This window comes from Oryctolagus cuniculus, chromosome 9 (genome assembly GCF_964237555.1).
Source record: "Oryctolagus cuniculus chromosome 9, mOryCun1.1, whole genome shotgun sequence".
Lineage (NCBI taxonomy): Eukaryota > Metazoa > Chordata > Mammalia > Lagomorpha > Leporidae > Oryctolagus > Oryctolagus cuniculus.
In genome coordinates this window covers 133,163,309-133,182,393 of record NC_091440.1, presented here as the reverse complement: position 1 = coordinate 133,182,393, position 19,085 = coordinate 133,163,309, and positions in this window count along the sequence as shown.

Below are 19,085 nucleotides of genomic sequence, written 5' to 3'. Positions count from 1 at the left end.
GCCCCCCGCCCTAGTACATTCTGAAGTAGCTTAGTGTAGTGGCTCCTGTTGGGTTCTTTCTGTTTAAGATTGCCTTGACAATTGCTTGACAATAGACTTTGATAAGTTAAGAATGTGTACTGTGAGTCCCAGCACAATCAATAAGGTGACACAGTTCTCGGAGTAAGCCAAGGGAAATAAAATAGAATCGTAACAATTACTCATTCCAAAATATAGGCAAATAAAGAGGGAAAGGGGCAAAGAACAGATGGGATCAGTGAAAAACAGATACTAAAATGACATATTTAAATGTACCCAGCATGGGTAATACAACTGAATACAAACTGCTTATCTCAGAAGAAACAGAGAAAATGACAGGTTGGACAAAAATAGAAGACTCATTTTTGTGCTGCTTGCAAGAAATGTTTGTCCTTACAAAGACACAGTAGACTACAGTAAGAGAATGAAAATGTTGTGTGCATTTCAACACTCCCTTGAAGAAAGCTGGAGTGGTGATATTTATATTACTCTCAGACAAAGTAGATGTCAAGATCCATGCATTACAGGATGTAGACTTCCTGGGAAATGATAAAAAGATCAGTTCATTATGAGAATGTAAAGATCTTGCGTGTTACATACCTCACAACAGAGCTTGAAAACACACGATGAAAATAGAGGACCGCAGAGAGAAAGACAAGTTTATATTTATAGCTGGAAATTTCAGCATCCAATAATTGAGCAAACAAGTAAACAGAAAATTAGTTCAGATACTGAAGATTTAAACAGTGTTAACAACCAATTGGACCTGACTGTGTTTATAAGACTTTGCACCAATAACAGTGGAATGCACATTTTTTTTTGAGTATGTTTAGAACATTTACCAAAAGACACGGAATTCAGGGCTACCAAGCAACTTATCTCAGAATCTAAAAGGGTTCAGATTGCACAGAGAGTGTTGTCGAATGACAGGGAATTAATGAGAGATCAGTGATAGAGAATACTACCTAACCTCCAGATATTTGGAACATAAGTGTAGAATTCTAAATAGCGCATTGGACAAGGAAGAGGTTAAAACTGAAATCAGAGGGGTGGATGTTGTGGTGTGGTGGGTGAAGCTTCCACGTGGGATGCTTACATCTCGTAGTCCAGTGCCAGGGACTCGGTCTTGGCTCTGCCTTTGCAGCCAGCTTCATGCTAAGGCTCCTGGGAGGGAGAAAGTGCTGGTGCAGTTCTTTGATTCCTGCCGTCCACATGGGAGACCCAGGTGGAGTTCCTGGCTGTCGGTTCAGGCTTAGCCCTGTCCTGCTCTTGTGGGCATTTGGGGAATAAACCAGTGGGTGGAAGATTTCTCTCTCACACTCTCTTCCTCTCTCTGTCACTCTCCATTTTGAATGAATGAGTGAATGAACGAGTCATTCAACATTTAAAAGTGATAGAGCATTTTAAACAAAGAGAATGAAAATGCAGCCACCATTTGGGATGGAGGCAATCCCAGTTCCGCTCATAGTTATGAGTCCCACCCCCAGAACCCACAGAGATACCACCTTAGATGGCGAGGAACCTTGTATGGGAATCACAGTTGCTGCTCCGCTGCCCAGGGTGCAGTTGCATCAGTCTGCTGTTCTCTGGCTTTTTTATTGGGATATTTAGACCATTTACGTTCAGAATCGAAGCTACAGAATAGCTGCTCGAGATCGAAGGCTCCTGAGGTAGGGAGATTCTCCTCGATTACCTGAATGCACCCCGAGTTTGTCCTGTGGTTGCTGACCCTGTGTGTCATCTTTGGCTACATTTGTTCAAGTATGTCCCAATTTTTATTGAATTGTTTGTGTTCTCAGCAAAATTCACGAGTTCTTGTATGTTTTGTACGTATGTCCTTTGGACTCACTGTGCAGATATTTCTCATGTGTGGACATCCAATGATGCCCAGCATCGTGCGTCATCAGGGAGGTATATTAGCCTTCCGAGGCTGACTTAGCAAAGGACACAGACTGTGGGGCCTACACAACACCAGGCGATTTTCTCACCTGCTGGGTAGCGGGAGGTGAAGACGAGGTTTCAGCGGAGCGAGGTTTCGGGTGAAGGTTCCTCCTGGCTTGTGGAGACCTGCTTTGTCCCCCCCTCCCCCCCACCTCGGGCCCTGCTCTGAATGACGGGGTGGGGAGGGCAGGGAGAGGGGAGGGGGCGGGGAAGTGAGCTCTCTGCGTGCTCTGCATTCACGGAGCGCCAGTCCTGTCCGGCGAGGGCCCCGCCCTGGTCACTTGAGTGATTACCTCCTGAAGTTCCTGCCCCCAGATACAGGCACGTGAAGCGTTAGGGCTTAAATGTGAATTTTGGGGACCCCAATATGAATAAGATCACGTATACCAATATACTTCTGGAACATTAATTTTAAATAAAACGAGTGATTGCACCAAATGTTGGTGAAGGCGGGCAACTGGGACTCTCATACCACTGTGAGAATGTGGAGTTACACTTCCTTCATGGACAAACAGTGTGGCGGTTTAGTTACACACGTATCTACCTTGTGGTCCAGCCATTCTACACCAGGTTATTAATACTCGAGAGAAGTGGGAGTGTATGTGTGTACAGTCCTTTATGTCAGGAGACTTATTTGTTAAATCAAAACTTCAAGACAAGGACGGTGCCGCGGCTCACTAGGCTAATCCTCCGCCTTGCGGCGCCGGCACACCAGGTTCTGGTCCCAGTCGGGGCACTGGATTCTGTCCCGGTTGCCCCTCTTCCAGGCCAGCTCTCTGCTATGGCCAGGGAGTACAGTGGAGGATGGCCCAAGTGCTTGGGCCCTGCACCCCATGGGAGACCAGGAGAAGTACCTGGCTCCTGGCTTCGGATCAGCGCGGTGCGCCGGCTGCAGCGGCCATTGGAGGGTGAACCAACAGCAAAGTAAGACCTTTCTCTCTGTCTCTCACTGTCCACTCTGCCTGTAAAAAAAAAAAAAAAAAAACCTTCAAGACAGCCTAGATGTCTATCATCGTTAGGTGATGGGGTAAACCCCTGTGGTACATCCATGCATGGAATATTACTCAGCAACAGAGAAAAAATGAAATATGACAGAATGAACAACGGACAAATTAAGAGTTACTATGGTGAGTGAGGCAGACCAGACAACAGTGCAGGCGTCCTGTGATTTTGCTAAGAATTTAGGAAAATGCAGCTCATCCGCAGTAACAGAAAGTGGCTCCCTGGACGTGAGGTCAGGCTGCGGCCGAGGGAGGCGTGACGAAGGGGAGAAAGGACATTGTTGTGGATGTGTATTGCTCTTTTAAAAGATTTATTTACTTATTTGAAAGTCAAAGTTATGGAGAGAGGAGGAGAAAGAGAGAGAGAAGGAGAGAGATAGCTTCCATCCATTGGTTCACTTGCCAAATGGCTGCAACAGCTAGGGCTGGGCCAGGCTGAAGCCAGGAGCTTCTTCCAGGTCTCCCACATGGGTGCAGGGGCCCAAGCAGTTGGGCCGTCTGTCCCAGGCATATCACCAGGAAGCTGGATCAGAAGTGGAGCCACCAGGATTTGAACCAGCCCCCGTGTGGGATGCTGGTGTCTCAGGTGGGTGTTTAGCTGCTATGGCACAGTGCTGGCCCCTGCTGTGTTGCTTTAATAAAGAATTCCAGCAGATCTGGGGCTCCAAGAGGGCAGGACTGGAGGAGAAGGTCTGGGAAGTTCCTGCTAGCACCATAGTTCTACGGTGGAGAGCGCTCAGACTGCGCTGGGCTTAAAATGCCAAGAGCCCAGTGCGAGGCCAGTGCAAAGGCAGGCAGCCGCCACCAGGGGCAGCAGAGAGCAGGAGGGAAGGAAGCGGGGACAGAGACCAGGTGCATTAGCAGGGTATGTTTATTTAATATGCTTGGCCAAGACGATTTGGTGGGAAAGCTGTACAATTCATGAACTTGATGTTCAGAAAGATTTTATTTGTAAGTTCAAAGAAACTGGTTATTTTCGTGTGAACGGGGAATATGGGCGCTCTGCTTAGGGAATGAGGTGTTCAGCACTGCAATTTGCAGTTGTCTATACTTTCCCAACAGAGGAAAGGTTTCAAGTAGACAAGGACTCATGTCCGAGAGTGTGTGGCCATCCTCAGAACACACACACACACACACACACACACGGACTACATCTCTTATCAGAGTGAAAAAATATAGTGCCATATTATTAAGAGATAATTATCTGGTCCATAACATTTTGATTCATAATTATAAATGGAGGTCGCAATTAAAGCTGTGGTCTCGAAGGTAGAAGTACCCTCTAATGATGGAACTCTTTGCTGATTCAGGCCTTTGCGCGGGCAGTGTGCGTGTGTGCCTCCCACCATGCTGTTCCCTCAGCGCAGATACTAATTTCAGACATGAACGCTGTGTCATCAGATGTTCTTATTCACACGCTGTGACCCCGTTAGCTCGCAGCCCACGCTTATCAGTGCCATTTATCATCAGGCACCTGTTGGTCCCACACAGCTTTCTTGCCTCGCTGATTTGCTGCTACCTTTGTGGGTGGTTTCTTTTTTTTTAATTTTCAATTCTCTTTATATACAGAAGATCAATTTAGCATATATTAAGTAAAGATTTCAACAGTTTGCAATGGGTGGTTTCACCTGAGCTCTAGAAATATCCTTCCCGGAGACAACTGGAGATGAACTGTGATGAAACTTCCGTATATCAGAAGGCTTTCGGATTGCATCTATTCGTGTCTTACCTATGCAGTCACCCCCAGACACCGGCAAGTACCATTTGCCTGTCCTGATACTGAGGTGGAGGAGGCAGATTCCCCACCGGAAGTGTTCCTGCTTTGAAAGTTGGCAGAGTTACGGAATACAGCCGCTGCTTTCCCCAAGTTCTCCTTGATGTCAGCCATGCAGAACTCGAGGTGTGGTTTGTCATACACACTGGGCAGAGAAGGAGCTCGTGGGGCAGCTCGACTGTACTCTTGCGGCCGGGATGTGTACTGTCGGGCTCCAGTCCTGGCGTGGGATCGTATTTATGGAGGGGAAATGCACTCAGAGACGCTTCCGGACGCCGAGCAGGTCGCTCTCCAGCAGTGATGGAAACACCCTGCATCAGAGAGCCTGAGCGTGAGGCCCGTGCTCCAGGGTACGCACGGGGTCCAGTGGGGTGAGTGGGCCTGAGGCTGAGTGGCGAGGCTCCAGACAGGAGGACCAGGGGTCCACTCCCGTGGGTTAGTTTCCCTTATTGTAGCAGGCCCAGGGGATCGGTTGGTTTTTCTTTTTCATTGCCCCAAGAAACAGTCGGACAGTGGCCTTCCAATGCAGCACGTTCAGGTTTACGGCATTTGTTCTACTCAGGAAGGTCCTTTTGGTACACCTTGCAAAGTGCTTACTGGGAACCCCAGCCTGTGAGTCAGCCCTCGGAGCTGTGGGTCTCTGGCTGCCGCACGAAGTCATACACACCGCCTGTGTGGGGTAGGGTGTCACTGACTCACGGAGAAGCGGATTATTGCCATGGCACAGATCTCCATGGTAACTGGGTTGTCAAGCAGGGATGTTAAAAGCCACACATGCACAGTCGACCAAAAACCAGCCTCAAACTCGAGAATCAGAGGGAGAGTAGATTACTGTGTCCTCGACTCTTGACGTGGTGGGGGGGACTGTGAGGGTCACCTTCTTACTTCTCTGTTCCCTTCTCGATGGGCAGCTGGACCGCTTCTGTGTTTTACCTGTGAAAAACACTGCTATGGACCTGGGTATACAAATGTCTCATAGGGATCAGCTTTTGCTTCTTGTGGGAATATACACAGAAGTGGAGTTGCTGGGTGACGTGATAAATCTGTTTTCAATTTCTTTTTATTATTATTATCATTATTTTATTTTTTGACAGGCAGAGTGGACAGTGAGAGAGACAGAGAGAAAGGTCTTCCTTTACCGTTGGTTCACCCTCCAATGGCCGCCGTGGCCAGCACGCTGTGGCTGGCACAGCGCGCTGAACCGATGGCAGGAGCCAGGTGCTTCTCCTGGTCTCCCATGGGGTGCAGGGCCCAAGTACTTGGGCCATCCTCCACTGCACTCCCGGGCCACAGCAGAGAGCTGGCCTGAAAGAGGGGCAACCGGGACAGAATCTGGCGCCCCGACTGGGATAGAACCCGGTGTGCTGGCGCCACAAGGTGGAGGATTAGCCTAGTGAGCCGCAGCGCCGGCTGTTTTCAATTTCTTGAGGAACTGTTGTACTGTTTTCATGGTGGCCGTATCACTGTACAGTCCACCGACAGTGTACAGGAGTTCATTTTTATGTTGTGGGGCAGAATCTTAACTCCCAGACTTAGTGAGTAAAGAAAAGCATTCACCCTTCTGCATATAGGTTGGTTTGGCTGAAATAAAATAAAATCATTCCTTTAAAGAAGTAGAAACAAAGGTGACACAGAAATACTAAAAATAATACTACTTACTGTCAAATGTAATTATGTGAGAACCTGAGCATGACAAGAAATTATTTAAAAATTAGATTTGTAGAAAAGATTGATTTCATTTATTTGAAAGGCAGATTTACAGACAAAGGGAAAAAGAGGGTCACTTCCCAGATGGTCCCAAAGGCTGGGGCTGGGCCAGACGGAAGCCAGGAGCCCAGAGTCTTTTCAGGTTCTCCACGCAGGTACCAGGGCCCAAGGACTTGGGCCATCTGCTGCTGCTTTCCCAGGGGCATTAGCAGGGAGCTGGGTTGGAAGTGGAGCAGGCAGGAATAGAACCTGTGCCAGTATGGCTACTCCACAATGACAGCCCCTAAACATTGGATTTAAGAAAGCATTTTTCAAGCTGTGACTAAAACTGATTTCAGTAATAAAACCCATATTACGATGAAAAGAAGACTTCTCACCACTGGCAAGCATGCTGAAAGAGAGTTAGAAACAGGCTTAGAAGCCGGCGCTGTGGTGTAGCAGGTAGAGCGCCGCCTGCAGTGCCGGCAGCCCATATGGGCACCAGTTCTAGTCCCGGCTGCTCCACTTCCAATCAGCTCTCTGCTATGGCCTGGGAAAGCAGAGGAAGATGGCCCAACTGCTTGGAATCCACATGGGAGACCTGGAAGGAGCTGCAGACTTGGCTTCAGATCAGCCTGGCTCTGGCCATGTGGAGAGGGAACCAATGGATGGAGGATCGATCTCTCTCTGCCTTTCAAATACATAAAATAAATCTTCCTGCAGTACCGGCATCCCATATGGGCACGGGTTCCAGTCCCGGCTGCTCCTCTTCCAATCCAGCTCTCTGCTATGGCCTGGGAAAGCAGTGGAAGATGAACCAAGTCCTTGGGCCCCTGCACCCACGTGGGAGACCTGGAAGAAGGTCCTGGCTCCTGGCTTTGGATCGGCACAGCTCTGGCTGTTGTGGCCATCTGAGGAGTGAACCAGCGGATAGAAGACCTCTCTCTCTCTCTGCTACTCCTTCTCTCTGTGTGTAATTCTGACTTTCAAATAAATTAATTAATACTTTAAAAAAAAACAAGATTATACTTCTTATAATGAAGTAAGTACATTACATAAAAGTTGGAATTATAGAAATTTTAGAGGAAATTACCAATATAAATCAGTAAGTTGTGAATTGCAGGTTGCAAAGCTATGAATATCTCATAACTGAGTTTGGATTAAAATACGCTAATATGAAAATTTAGAAAAGTATATAAATTATGGTCTTCTAAACTCCTGAGTGTTTTAAATGATCTAATAAATACTTGAATCATTATTTTTAGAACTCATCATGAAGAGAAAGGTTTGAGAAAGAACATTTCGAGTCTCAGTGGTTTTCTTTTTGGTCAAAAACTCATGGCCTTGGAAGATGTGTCATTGAGAGCTTTTTCCGTGAGAATCCTTGTGAGAGAAAAGCATAACCTTGTCAGAGCTTCTCCCTTCTACCCCGGGATAGTGAGGTTTCCACAGAGGGAGGGCGCCGTGGGCGGCAGCCCTTAGCCAGGAAGAGGTGAGACGCAAGGGAGCGTCTGAGGGTGTGTGTCCTGGGTGTGAGACGCGAGGGAGCGTCTGAGGCTGCGTGTCCCCCTGGTGTGAGATGCGAGGGAGCGTCTGAGGGTGCGTGTCCCCCTGGTGTGAGACATGAGGGAGCGTCTGAGGGTGCGTGTGCCCCTGGTGTGAGACGCGAGGGAGCGTCTGAGGGTGCGTGTCCCCCTGGTGTGAGACATGAGGGAGCGTCTGAGGGTGCGTGTCCCCCTGGTGTGAGATGTGAGGGAGCGTCTGAGGGTGCGTGTCCCCCTGGTGTGAGACATGAGGGAGCGTCTGAGGGTGCGTGTGCCCCTGGTGTGAGACGTGAGGGAGCGTCTGAGGGTGCGTATCCCCCTGGTGTGAGACGCGAGGGAGCGTCTGAGGGTGCGTGTGCCCCTGGTGTGAGACATGAGGGAGCGTCTGAGGGTGCGTGTGCCCCTGGTGTGAGACGTGAGGAAGTGTCGGAGGGTGCGTGTGCCCCTGGTGTGAGATGTGAGGGAGCGTCTGAGGGTGCGTGTCCCCCTGGTGTGAGACGTGAGGGAGCGTCTGAGGGTGCGTGTCCCCCTGGTGTGAGACGTGAGGAAGTGTCGGAGGGTGCGTGTGCCCCTGGTGTGAGACATGAGGGAGCGTCTGAGGGTGCGTGTCCCCCTGGTGTGAGACATGAGGGAGCGTCTGAGGGTGCATGTCCCCCTGGTGTGAGACGTGAGGAAGTGTCGGAGGGTGCGTGTGCCCCTGGTGTGAGACGTGAGGAAGTGTCAGAGGGTGCGTGTGCCCCTGGTGTGAGACGTGAGGAAGTGTCAGAGGGTGCGTGTGCCCCTGGTGTGAGACATGAGGGAGCTTCTGAGGCTGGGTGTCCTGGGTATGAGATGTGAGGGAGTGTCTGAGGGTGCATGTCCTGGGTGTGAGACGCGAGGGAGCGTCTGAGGGTGCATGTCCTGGGTGTCAGACATGAGGGAGCGTTCGAGGGTGCATGTCCTGGGTGTGAGATGTGAGGGAGCGTTCGAGGGTGCGTGTCCTGGGTGTGAGATGTGAGGGAGCGTCTGAGGCTGTGTCCCCTGGGTGTGTGCGTGTTCAGGGGACCTGTGCCCCCTGAATCTGAGGAGTGTGTGCTGTGTGGAACAAGGCACGGTGCCGCCCTGGCTCCTGGTCACCATGTCGGGCACATTCCTGAACCTTTCCCGTGGAATAGCTCTGGGGTCAGTTACCCAGCCACCGAGGTAGGAGGCCTGGCGTGGGGCTCCGCGTCCTGGGCTGTTCGGAGGTGGCAGATAGCCTGTTGCCTTCGCTTGGGCCCAGAGGGGTTTGGAGTCTCCCAGAGAGAGGGGGAAACCCTGCCCAGCAGCAAGTCCGCCTGCATTCCGTGGATGGAGACTGGATGCATGGGGCGTCGTTCCGATCCAGCGACCCCCAGTTCCAGGCATCAGGACGGTCAGAGCCCGCGGGAGGACGGAAGAGCCGTTGTGTCACTCTTTCCCAAATGTGTGCACAAGTATTGGGGCTGGAGAGGAAGAAGTGCAAACCGACCTTGAGAACGCAGGTTTTTTTTTTTTTTTACTGTGAATTTATAAAGATTAAATGATTGCTATCAGGTAGAATGGAAGTTCAAGACAGAAAGCGAGTGCAAATGAAGACAATTAAATTGATGTTATTTGCACATTTGAGTTCCTAGCTTGAGGAATCTGTATCCATCTCACGATTTTAACATAAGAGCATAAGGCTTTCGATAGCATGTTTGCATGGCAATATTGGAGAGAGAAACACATAAAAGCACTGATTAGCTTTTGGACTGTAACAGAACTGAGCGGACTTAAATTTTAAAATTCTAATTCCTGCCAGTTCAAAAGCTAATAGAACTTACTACATGTTTCTGAGGTCTACAGTTGAAGTCCTTTATAAAAATTCAAATCAATTTCAGGGAGTAATATTTTTAGAAATGTGAATTTTTCATTGGTGCTTGAGAGCCTAAAAATGTGATTCTCAAACATAAATGATGCCTTAGTTTGGGAAAAAAACTCAAAATATGTAATAGTTTTATAATCAATTTAAAATGGTTCTAAGTACCATCTTATGCTCATTTATTATTCATTTGCATTCTTATGAATAAAAAGGGGAGTATATTTTCTATTAGTTGCATTGTTTTATCAATGTAAGCATAAGGAATTGCCGTACTTATCTCTGTTTCTGAAATTATGTCCCTGATTTTACATAGCTGATAACATATCCATTTGGGAGCTTGGCTTATTATGATCGTAATTTGAAAAATTCAGTGGGGACTGTCAAACTTGAAATTCAGAACAATATTTATAGATACCATCTGGAAAAACATCATTTTCCACACTCCCCTCCCCCCCTCGTCCTGTGCTTCAGTTTCTGAGGTAGTTGCTGATCCAATTTACATTATCCTCTGCTTTCTTCCTAAGAAAACTCAATTTTGCCTGTTCTTTGAGTCCACCACAAATAACATGAGGCACTGACATTTTTAAGAAAACTAATTTGAAGACTGAGGATTGCACAATGGAATTACACAATACGAAACTCGACTTTAGAGTTTGATGGGCAGAAATCATTGTTCCCAGCTTCCAGCCACCCTGGTCCTTTACACTCTCAAGCCTGTTTCTTCGTCTCTGGTTTTCTGAGTTTGAAGATAATGTGTCTCGGTAAAGATGTTGGGCATTTACTCTGGAGCGCTCTGAGCTTCCTGGATTTCTAGTTGGGGGTCTGATATTAATTTGGGGAAAAGCTACTCATTATTCTTCCAGTGTTGCTGTGGTCCCTCTCTTTGTCTCCTTTTGTATTTCCTTCATGGATTTATTATATCTTCCGTGCTTGTCCTAGTTATTGAATACGCTTTTGCAGCTTCGAAGCTCTGTTGTTTGTATTGTTATATTCCGAAGCTCCCAGATTCTTGATACAGCTGTGTCCAGTGTACCAATGAGCCTATCAAAGCTCTCTTCCCTTCTTTGAATAAGATGTTATTTTTACTTATTTTGAAGGCAGAGAGACAGAAGGAGAGGTAGGAAGAGAGATCTTCCACCCTCTGATTCACTCCCCACTGGCTGCGGTCCAGCCAAAGCCAGGAGTTGGGACACCTACCGGGCCTCCCGCGTGGGTAGCAAGGGCCCCAGCACGTCAGTCATCTGCTGCTGCCTTCGCAGGCAGGTTCCCCGGCAGCTGGGTCAGAATCAAAGCAGCCAGGACGCAAAGCAGAGCTCTGATGCGGATTCCAGCGTTGCCTGCGGCTGCTGAACCCACTGTGCCGCAACGCCGGCCCGGCTCGCCTCGGTTTGTCGCAGTGTTGCTGATCTCTAGCAATTGTGTTTGATTCTTAGAATTTCCATGTTTCTGTTTACGTTACCTGTCTGCTCTTGCAGGTTGTCTACCTTTTCCATTGGCGGTCTTGGCACGTCAGCCATAGCCTTTTAAAATGTTTGATTTGATGGTTCCAACGTTCCTGCCATCTCCAACCCAGATGCTCACTCAGTTTCTTCTGCTGTGTTGTTCTTCTCGTCCGTATGCCTTGCAGTTTTTTCCTGAAGGAAAACATGATGTACTCAGTAAGAACTATGGCAAATAGGCCCTCAGTCAGGTGGTGGGATGGTGTGGGGCAGGGGAGGGGAGTGTTCCGTAATCTAGGGTTAGGTCTCTGTGCCCGGGACAGTGAACCTCAGGATACCCGTCACAGTGCCCCTCACCCTTAGGTGAGGTGGGATGACAGGGGGGTGCTGGAGTTCACTGTTGTTGTTGTTTTTTCAGTCAGCTCCTCCTGCTAGCAGAACGGTGGGTAGGAGCTGGCATAGTGGCACAGTTGGTCAGACGGCTGCCTGGAACACAGACATCCCATGCCGACGTTGGTTCAGGTTTTGGCTGCTCCCTGCTAATGCGCCTGGGAAAGCATCGGAAGATGGCCCAAGTCCTTGGGATTCTGCACCCACATGGGAGACCCAGAAGAAACTCCTGGCTCCAGGCCTGCCTAGCTCTGGCTGTTGCTGCCATTTGAGAGATGAACCAGGGGATGGAAGATAACCTCTCCCCCTCCCTCCCTCCCTCCCTCCTTCCCTCTCTCCCTCTCTCTCTCTCTCTTTCCCTCTCTTTCTTTCTCTCTCTGTAATTTGCCTTTGAAATAAAAGAAATAAATCTTAAATAAAAAGAACAGACTGTAGTGGTATAGTTCAGAGTCAGAGTGGTTCTCTTTAGCCCCCATCGAAAGCTAGAAGGTGTTTTTATCTCTGCTGCCCCTGGTGAGGCTCCCCCTCCCCGGAGTGTGTGTGTGTGTGTGTGTGTGTGTGTGTGAAACTGACAGGGAGTGGGGGCTTCTAGTGAGCCTGGGGTGCTGGAGGTTTTACTCTGAGCCTTGTCCATGCTCAGTGGCCAGCATCCGTCCACTACAGTTCTATTTCTCTGTTGCTGTTCCCTTGTTGGCCCCTGTGGGGCATTTGGCCCTCAGTTTCTGGTGGAAAGCCCACCCATTCACCCACTTTGTCGGCCACGTGGTGCCCACTGCTGTGGACCCTTCAACTCCCCTGGACTTCGTGTCTTGCAGCCAGTCCTTTTTCCGGGGGTCTAGGGTCCTGTTCTTCCGGCTCCCAGCACAGTGGGCATCAGGCAGGAGCATCCGTTTCCTTAAGGGGAACATTGCATTGCATCCCCAGGCTGTGGCCTGCCTCTGTGTATCTCAAAGCAAAGCCCTAGAGCGTAGGAGCGAGGTCATAAAATGCCATCCCATGAAGTGGAAACCAGTAAGAGTGTACCTACGGAGATAAGATACGGCAGTGGTGTTTTTAAATAGTAGCAAAAATATCTCCCTAAATAAAAACATATCTGAACTATGACCAATTAAGCTTACATTTTTGAAATTATAATATGACCCAGTGCTTGAAGATGTAGGTAGGTAATCAGGAACATCAGGGAAAGAAATTTGAAAATGAAACCTGGATAATTAACCTTCAGAAATGTGTAGGAGATCGATCCACTGTTGTAACCTTAATCATTTTTTAAAACCCTTTAGCTGGAAACATCCCTAGACAAAGAAGATTAACAGTCAAGTACTTTCTGTTTATGTAAATATGCTTTTGGCATCAGATGGTTTTTTCCTCAAGCTCCTAACTAAGCAGTTCTCTGAAAATCAGGTTGATTTGTGGCTTGGTCTTCAAGCACTTTGTGCGATGATGGGCATCAGTTATTCTGCTACATGGATCTTCCATTAGCAGTGGTAAATGAGACTCGGGGTTTATAAATCAGTCTCAGGAGTTCAGTTACGGTGAATCTGTTTTCCAGAGTCTGATCATCTCTTGGTCAAGTTATTCAACCTCTTTGGGTCTCTCTGTTCCATTTGTGAGATGTCAATTCACATTACTCCCTGTTTATATCTTGTCTCATTCAAGAATGCATTGGAAACAGCTTCTAGAAGAACAAATAGAAAAATAATGAAAATAGAAACACTGTAAAAATAGAAGCATTATGCAGAAGTATGCATAGAAAGTAAGTGCCTGGGAACGCAGTCATGTGTTGTAGCCTCTGTGTGTTCAAGGGCAATGCTGACTCTTCTGGAGGGGTTGCGGGCAGCCTACTTTCCAGGGTTGGTGAGGGGCTTCAATGACGTGACTGGGGTCAGATTTCTGACACACCACAGAGCTGCTCAGGGGTAAGTTCCCTTCCTCTTGGGAAATTGAGGAAGTATGTGATGATCCCAGAGCCCTGTCTGGACCTGTGTTGGTGTCAAGCACGGAGCGTGGTGGGGACCTGTGTGACCACTGTGAGGGTCAGAGGGGAGAGGAGTTTATGACAGCACCGACCGTGTACAGCGTCTGTGAGAACACTGGAACACAGCACTGAGCAAAACAGCCTTTATGGGTTAAACTAGCCTAGGGAGACAAAGCGTTGGAAGGTAAAGTTCAGCTCAACATCTGGATTGTTCTGCTACACGCCGTGTCCCCCAGCGTGGTGTGTGTTGCCTCAGGGAACAGGGCGTGTCTTAGTGCTGGGGGTGTTTGTGCGTAAGCCAGGTACCTACTTGGCTGGGATGCTGTTGCGAGGACCCAGGGAGTAGGCGGCTGGGTGAACTACTTGAAATATGGATAGCTGGCCGTCATGACTTTGATTTCTCTGAAGAGGCTCATTGAATGAGCTGAATTTTAAGCAGTGGTTAATGTCAGGAATGAGAATAGGTCAGTAGAGAGCCGGAAGAGGCGTATTGCTTACCTCTGCATTCGTCCCGGTATTTGTCCCTTCGGTCATTGTTCTCTGGTAGGAGACCCCTCAGCACTCCCATTACTTCAACATGCAGTCTTCCCATTATCTTTGTCTCCTTCCAGTTACTGTTCCTTCCTCCAATGAGTCCAGCTGACAAATTCGTGCGTTTCTTTGAACGTGTCTGTGATACTATGACGTATGTGACATTTTGTCTTTGTCCTTTCCTGGCACATGGAACTCCTAAAACCCATGGAATCTCTTCTGTGATGAGTGTCTTTTGTCTGATGAGATGACAGGTGGCTGGTTGTCTCTGGGTAGCTTTGGGATGGAGTGATCACTTAAAGACCAAGGTGTGGCTGGAGGGTTTCGATTTCATGTGGTTCCCCAACTCTCTTCATCTCTTGGGAGAGGGGACAAGGGCCAACCGTTGAGTTGATCATCATTGGTCAGAGAGTTACTCATTGATGATTATGTAATGAAGCCTCTGTAAAAACTTGAAAGATTAGGTTTAGGGAGCTCTTGGACAGCTGAACAAGCACACAGATATTCCTAAAGGGTGTCCCAATGGAGGGGGCATAGAAGCGTTGTGCATTTTCCCCTATGCCATGTCCTGTGCACCGTGCAAATAGGTAAACCCAAGTAAATTATTTCCCTAACTCTTGTGAACAGCTCTGTCAAATTATTCCAGCTTTGAGGAGCAGGGCGTGGGAACGCTGGTTTCCAGGCAGTAGGTCAACCTCAAGTCACAGCCTTGGGTTTGCCACTGGCTTATGAAGTGGGGGACAATCTTGGGGACTGAGCCCCTCACCTGTGAGGTTCGACACTGTCTCCAGGTGAACCCCATCAGATGTGAATTGAGTTGGAGGATGACCAGCGGGTGCTGGCTGCAGAATTCCTTGGCTTCTGGTGTCATTTGTGTTGGGTAGACAGTTGAGGACAGGTGAACAGCCATCGGAGGTTGCTTTTCCTGTCCTCAGAATGTCTGGCTCTATCCTCGATTGGCTTTCTGACTTCCACCGTGGTCTTCTTTTCAGCTGCTTTCTCTTGGATGCATGCGAGATGCCGTTCTGCCAAGCAGCCACTGCGCAGTTTTCTGAAGTAGGGTCTTTGCTTCTGCCTTTCTTCTGCCTCACGCTCAAGGGTGTCTTCTCCAGCCTACCACAAGAATCAGGCAGTTGGCCAACGCCTTCTCCTAGACTCTGAACTATTTTCTTTGAAGCTCCTTCTGTGAACTCGTTACTCCCTTCTCACCTCTCCTCACCTGTCCACGGGTTTCTCTGGACTCTGAGGTTGGACATAAGTAGATTTAATGTGCACAAAGATATCATTGCCCTTTCTTTGACGTTTCTGCTGGAAGCTTTTGCTTTTCTTTTTTTTTTGGGGGGGGTAAAATAGCAAGGTGTATTAGAGAAGGGACATCCGTAAGGACGGATGGGCACCTCTCAGACACAGCCTGAGACTGAGAGAGTGCCCAGTCGCTCGGACTGGGGGGCGGGGAGGAACGAGGTTACATGGTTGAGTGGAGAGAGTACACCTGCGCAGGCAGGCGGGCGGCTCAGCAGAGAGACCGAGGGCTGAGCTTTTTCTTATGACTGTTATTTTGTTAAGTTTCCTAATGGAGCAACCTAAGTTCAGAGGGATGCCAGGAGCAAAATCAGTCAATCAATCAATCAATCAGTAAGTGATGTGCACTAAGTGATGTGATGTGATGACTATCCCGCCAAAGTGTGTAGAGAGGACATGAGATAGCTACAGTTGCCTGGTCTGCAGCTCTATATTCATGCTGTGCCCCTTACAATGGAGTCCATGTTGTGTCAGTGATATTTTTGTTTATGGAAGTTATGGAGCTCATGATCTGAATTTTTAATGTCATTAACTTACAGAATATTTAGCATTTTGAACAGTGTTAGGTCTTGTTTTTTATACTGCATAACCTCATATATGTTCAGTAGATACCAGAAGAGTGAGCAAAGCAGGTGTTATTATTCTCCTTGAACTTATTAGATACCTGGAGTCTAAGGAATTGAAGGGGTGTTGAGAAGGTGGCAAGACTGTATGATGTATTCAGAACTCAATTTCAGGTCCTCTGTTTTTTTAGTCCAGGGCTCTTTAAAATTTGAATAGCATTTTGTTTTTGCATTCTGGTAAAATCTGTTATTTGTAGTCTTCTGAAGTCTGTTTTAGAATTCATCTCCTCCCAGATCTTTTGGCAAAAACCTGTCATTAATTGTGTTCGTGTAAGTCTTCCATGACAAAAGCCTGAAGAACTCGCACTGTGGCGATATCCAGGCTGTGTGCAGGCACCTCCAGCCCTGCCGTCGGTTGTCGGGCTGTGGCTGTAGGGCAGACAACAAACAGCAGACATCCGATGGTCCAGTGCTGACAGGCGCTACTCTTTGGATGTTTCGCACACACTGGCTGACTAGGGGCAGGAACAGGTTTTTAGCTGATGAGTGTTGGCTGGAGCAGCTCCAATCATAATTCTTCCTCGTATTTTAATTTCCACGTCCGAGGGCTGTGGTCTATTTATCACCTGCAGACAAACAGCCTTACTACGTAGAGGCTTTTTAACTTCTTGGAGCCTGATGATTAATAAATCATGGTGAGCTTTATCCTTACACAGAAATGCTCTCCTCCTGCCTCACTCTGCAGCGCCTGTGGCTGAGTACCGAGTCCGTTCCTAATGAGACAACATTCTTCAATGGGAATAAGAGCAGTGAGTAAACTCTGAATGAAAACCAGAGTTAAGAGTTTATTTATTTTTGTGCTGAGTATTGAAATAAGCACTGCAAACAAATGCATATTCGCTTTTGTCGTGTGAAATAAATGTGTAGTTTTTAAAAAAGAAATTTGTGACTATTACAGCCCTTGTGGAAAAAATAGGGTTTTGTTCTAATATTATAAGTAAGAGTTTCTGAAAAATAACAGCACAGGAAATGTTTTTCCTAAAAGCTTTTACTCAAGGCTGTTATAATGAAGAAAAAGTGTTCCACCTGTGAGCTAATGAAGTACAAAGTAAGGAATGCTTAATTTGTATAATTTACCAAAGTGCTTTTAGAAATCAGAGCTGCGTTCTTCATAAACATAACGTTCATTAGGCCGGAACGGGAGCGCACATGCAATTGCTGTCTCCTGTCTGTGCGGCTCTGCATCCGTGGTGTCTGGTAAACGCCCTCAAGGTATGCTCAGAGGGGTAAGAGAGAGCGAGAGAACTAGACGGTTAATGGCTGTGCAGCGGGAGAGCTTGCCTTGAGCAAGGGCCACGCACAGGCTGCGCGCGACAGGGAGGGAGCCCGTGGCCCGTGCCCGCCCAGAACCAACGTGGCTTCACCCGGTGCCTTCCCCGATGACAGCCACGTCGTACGGGATGATGAAACAAAAGGCAGAGGTGGTGTGATGATGCGGTAGGACAACTTACCACGTTCTCCGGGTGAAAGTGGAGCTGAAAACCTGACTGATAAGGTGTTAGATCAAGCAGTCCAGTCTTCCACCGAAACAAACTTGGGATGTGATAGGAATTTTAACAGGACCGTGGGGGAGCCGGAGCCCCCGAGCCTGCACTCCTTGTCTGAGTTCACCGAAGGGGAGACATTCTTGTTCTCTTGAACTATATCTGCTTTTTCTTTCTATTCTTTTATATAAATCTGGTAACCAAATTCACCTGGACATTAAAGGATCAGGTAAAGTTTAAAACTTATCTGAGGGAGGTTTTTGAGTTATCCAAAGAGAATCATTTTTTTTCCTCATGAAAATAAATGCTATTCCAATATTTAGAAATTGGAAAGTTACACTTAAAGTAAATTGGACAAGCGAGGGGCTTGGTGCTGTGGCACACTACATTCATTCTCTACCTACAAAGCTGGCATCACATACAGGTGCTGGTTCTAGTCCTGGCTGCCCCTCTTCCAGTCCAGCTCTCTGCTGTGGCCAGGGAGTGCAGTGGAGGATGGCCCAAGTGCTTGGGCCCTTGCACCCCGTGGGAGACCAGGAGAAGCACCTGGCTCCTGGCTTCGGATCAGCACAGCTCTGGCCATTGTGGCCATTTGGGGAGTGAACCAATGGAAGGAGGACCTTTCTGTCTGTCTGTCTGTCTCTCTCTCTCTCTCTCACTGTCTATCACTATCTGTCAAATAAATAAATAAAATCTTTAAAAAAGATTGGACAAGTGAGATTGCTCAACCTTGAAAACTCCCTTTGCCCTTTTCCTGGGCTTGATAACATTTCCGTTCAGTCTTGTGGGTCTAATTCAACAGGGCCCAGGGTCCGTAAGCATCATTGATAGGTAGGCTTTGACCCCGGATTCCTATGTGGACCTCCACAGAGGGGCTCAGAGCCTTCCAAAGGGCACAGAGACGGTCCCTGCTGTAGGGAGTGGCCTGGTCCTGGGATTCATAGTCAGAGAGGAATAGCACTGTGTGGGAAGCATGGAGAGCGTGGGGATCCATCGGAGCAACTGAATAATGAATTAATATGGAAAATACTGATGAATATGCCTGCCAAGGATCTCCATGAAACTAGTTCAAGAAAAATGGGAGTGACAAATTAGACATGTGATGAATAAGAATGTGCAACCTGCTGCACTTGGCATTTTGTCCTTTCGTTCCTGGGAGAGAAAGGTAAATTGCCTTTGCTGCCGGCCCCTGTATCCGGAATCTGTTTCCTCCCCCAGTACTGTCAGTACCCTGAGACGCCCACCTGGAGACACGCGGTGACAGCTGGCAGTCACGGCCCTCGGGGAGCCCCGGCCGGCTGCACTTAGCTCCCGTTCGCGTGAAGGAAGACTCTGTCAGCAGAGTATTTCGGCAATTTTAGGTTATCATTTAAGAAATCTGCTGGCAAGGATCTCTCGTTTAGCTTGTCATTTGGAGAAGCAGGCAATGCAAATCCACTCTAGAGCAGGAATAAGCTCGTAATTAAGATGGCCAAAGCGGATGCATCGTGGGACTCTGTCCTGGAGGAAGAATTTG